Raw genomic sequence first — 3928 nt, 5'->3', positions numbered from 1 at the left:
ATTACTATCATTCCAAATAGAAAACAAACTACTACTTGAATAAAATAAAACTCACCAGAAGAGCCCACATTTATAATTTTATTTATTATTATTCCGAAGAGAAAACGAATTATTGCTCATATAAAAGAAAACTTATCAACAAAGCCACATTTAGGCTTGTTTTTATCAAATTTCCGAAGAGAAAAGACAGTAGTACTTAAACAAGAGAAAACTTACCAAATGAGTCTACATATGCTATTTTATTTATTTAAATTCTGAAAACAAAACAAACTACCACTTAAATAAAAAAAACTTATCAAAAGGCCTACATTTACTCTTGTATCTATCATAATTCTGAAGAGAGAACATTAATATCTACTGCTATAGAATGAATACATCTACCCTTCTGGACTCTGATTGGCTGACAAGAGAGTTAGAGAGAAGAGAGAGAGTGAGAGAGAAGCATTTCTTCGGGAGGTTACGTTGTGCACAAGAGAGAGAAGCACTTGTTCATCAATCTTTTGGAGTGGGGATTACAACAAGGGATTACGACGTGCACGAAACCAAAGACTATTCAGTTTACTATTTCCAACATACATTATGGCACCCTACTCCGGCTAGGGAGAAGGGTCTAAGCAGAATAATTTATAGGGGAACCCGTTGCTCTATCGGCATCGTCTAATCCAGCGAATGGCATTAGGGAGGGGAAGAGGATCTTCCTCTCCAGGCGAGGTTCTCGGCGACCTGAGCCAAAGACTGGAGATTGCAACGGACAATAGTGTCCGCAAAAAACAAGTCTCCTCCAGCGAGTTCCCTGGTGGAACGTCGACAGCGTACAACTACGACGTACGACTACGCGCCTTCACCAGCGACCTGATTTTGTGATACGTAAAAAGTTTTTTCAGCAATGGCGCATCATTCGCCACATGGTGAGTGAAATTCGTCTCAGCGATATCATTCTTCTCCAGATTTTTAAGATTTTTCAATGGAATTAACTAGATTTTCGGTCAATCTTTAATTTTATTTACCCATTCGATTTGATGAGCGATTTTCTGTGGGAGAGAGGTATTTTTCTGCTGCAAGAGAGAAGAGAAGAATTAAAGAAGAGGAATAGTGTGAGAAAGAGAATCTAGATTTCGGTCGTAAAAGAACAGGATATCTTCGGCGTGTTTAGATTTCGGTCAAATCTAGATTTTCGTTTGATGGAATTAAGTACAATGTGGCAACCTTAGTCGGCATATCGTACATCTGTGTTTTTCTCCGATCTGATGGATCTGTAGCGTTTCTTTGGAATAAACTCCACTTTTTTTGCGCTTGCATTTTTTTAAATGGTTTTCGATTGCCTGGGCTTTTAGCACAGTGGTAAGCGGCAGTCAAATGCTAAAACTGGGGCGTATTTTTCTGCTGCAAGAGAGAATAGAATAAGTAAAAGAAGAGGATTAGTGTGAGAAAGAGAAGAATAGTGACGAGAATAAGAAGAAGAAAAGAACAGCAACGATAAGTTGCTGTAGTGCGGGGCTGTTGCAGCGATCATCCGTTTCCAAGGCTTCAAAATATAATGACGAAATCTGTGGAACTGTTATTTTCTTCTTTGTTTCCAAGGCATTAGGGCCGCGAAAACCTATTTGATAAGCGATTTTCTAAGGGAGAGAGGTATTTTTCTACTGCAAGAGAGGAGAGAAGTAAAAGAAGAGGAATAGTGTGAGAAAGAGAATCCAGATTTAGGTCATAAAAGAACAGGATATCTTCGGCGTGTTTAGATTTTGGTCAAATCTAGATTTTTGTTCAATGGAATTAAGTACGATGTAGCAACTCCAGTCGATACATCGTACTTGATGAGGGATTCATATTGAAATATCGTCATATCATCAGTAATCATATTCGAATATGAAATCTAAGGCAATCAGTCTTGGATTCAAAATCTAATAACAAAATTTACGGAAATCATATTGGAATATGAAATCTAAAATAGATCAAAATTCATGTATTGGTTTCAAAAATCTAAACGCGCTATCAACAAAAATCATATTCGAACATGATTTCTAAAATATATGGTATTTTTTAGATTTAATTTTGAATTCAAAAATCGAATATGAAATCAAAAAGCTGTGGTAATTATAATCTGCGATTATTCTACGATTGTAATTTTAAATTCACAATCCAATTCGATTGTGAATTTAAGATCTATTCATTAATCTGGATTTGTTTTCATTTATTCTGTGTATTGTATTTTTTATTTTCATGACTTCTGTACATTTCAAAAATGTGAAGTCTAAAATTGTGAATGACCATATGCATCGATAGTTCATCTGTATTTTTTAGATTATCCGTTCTTTTAATTCATCGATAATTCATCATATTACTGAAGATATGCATTTTCAATTCTCTGTTCTTTAAAATCAATCAGATTTCTATTGAATAGTGAAATTTAGATCTGATTATCTTTTCTTCAAATTCAATCTGGATTTCATCTGATTGTGAATAAAATATAGATTATGGGCATAACAATGTTGAATTTTTTATATGCCCCTCTAGACTTCTATTGTAATGAAATATTACATCTCCCCATACTATTTTGTATATTTCATTTTAAACATTTACCTCTACTACTAATCTCTACTAATAATTATAGGAATTCATGTACCCTTCTGGACGCTGATTGCGCTTGCAATTGAGGGCAACTGTAGGGCCGAGTGAATTGTATACCCTCACTCAACAAGATCAGCCAACGTGAGGACACTCCTTGCAGCTACCCGCAATGTGGCAAGCGTTCAACCACATTCTCTCGGAGGCATGATTGCAACATGCGTTGCGCGCTAATCGAAGATGTAGATCCAAGAACGCAAACATGGCTCCTGTCAGTGAAATCCAATGTTCCAATTATGCTGCAAGCATGGCAAGGTCGCGTTGTCGGCATTTCCCAACCCTCCGACGCCGCTTCTTGCTATGCTCGAGGGGACAACGAAGGAGGCAAAGCACTACCATAGTTTTCTTTGAGCCTACAATTTAGCTTTGGCTTTCACATCCAGCGGTGCAAATTTTGATTGTTCCCTCGCTGACAACCATGCCAGCATGTACACGTACTACATCCAAGGTGGCATCTATCATCAGATCTCAAATGCTCTGTTGCCCCCCATTGGTCAAGCTCCCTGCTACGCTCAAATCTACATCTACGACGCGGACTACCAGATCGAACGATGAAACTCAATCGTCCCCGATCTACATCGCAGCATCCTTGAAAAGATCCACTACTTTTTGAGTGTGGCCTATCCCTTTGTTCGCCAGTTTCAAGCGAACAACAAAGAAGCACTTATCACCACATCCACCAAAGAATTTGAGCTATGAGTCGGAGAGCCTTCTATCCCCGATCACCGTTATGATCAACCCACAGGCTTTGAAGTCGCTGTTCATATGCTTGGAGACAGAAACGAAGGAGATGGAAGGCGCAACATTATTCTACGGAAGCGTGGTGGAGGACTGCAGTTTGTGAATCAGCTCAACGGGAATTATGATCCACTCCACTTCGTGCTGCTCTTTCCGTATGGTAGTCCGGGGCGGAGCCTACAACTAAAGGAAAGAAGCAAGACAATGAACCAATTTTATGCCTACCACTTCATGGTTCGAGACTCATCGAGAGTGCTTCATCTTTCTGGCCGGTTTTTTCAAGAATATTTTGTGGATGCTTATGCCAAGGTTGAAGAATCTCGCTTGCACTGGGTTCGCTACAACCAGGCGGCGTTGCATTCAAGTCTCTTCCGAGGGTTGATTGAATCAAGTTGCCACCGACGATGTTGTCGCGCCCGATGGGAGGATGATCATTCTCCCCTTTTCCTTCACCGGTGCCCCACGCTACATGCAAGGGATGTACCAGGATGCCATGGCCATCGTACAAAAGATGGGAAAACCAGGTTTATTCATCACAATGACTTGCAACCCAAAATGGCGCGAC

At 39.4% G+C, this 3928-nt stretch overlaps 1 long non-coding RNA gene across 8 annotated transcripts in view; it reads left to right on the top strand.

Annotated features, from left to right (window-relative positions):
- The first annotated feature begins 514 nt into the window (after window positions 1-514).
- LOC144705883 (uncharacterized) overlaps window positions 515-3928 on the top strand; it is a 9481-nt gene continuing 6067 nt past the window's right edge. For 5 of the 8 annotated variants that reach the window (XR_013582131.1, XR_013582130.1, XR_013582132.1 and 2 more), the window contains exons 1-2: window positions 666-908; window positions 2612-3928. The exon at window positions 2612-3928 is cut by the window's right edge and continues 3888 nt beyond it. This is a non-coding gene — a long non-coding RNA (uncharacterized LOC144705883). Of the gene's footprint in view, window positions 909-2611 lie in introns of all 8 variants that reach the window. The other 3 variants (XR_013582136.1, XR_013582129.1, XR_013582134.1) reach the window with 2 other exon arrangements.

This window comes from Wolffia australiana, chromosome 7, assembly GCF_029677425.1.
Source record: "Wolffia australiana isolate 7733 chromosome 7, ASM2967742v1".
NCBI lineage: Eukaryota > Viridiplantae > Streptophyta > Magnoliopsida > Alismatales > Araceae > Wolffia > Wolffia australiana.
Note: the sequence above shows the minus strand (reverse complement) of the source record. Positions and strands in the feature narration are given on the sequence as shown.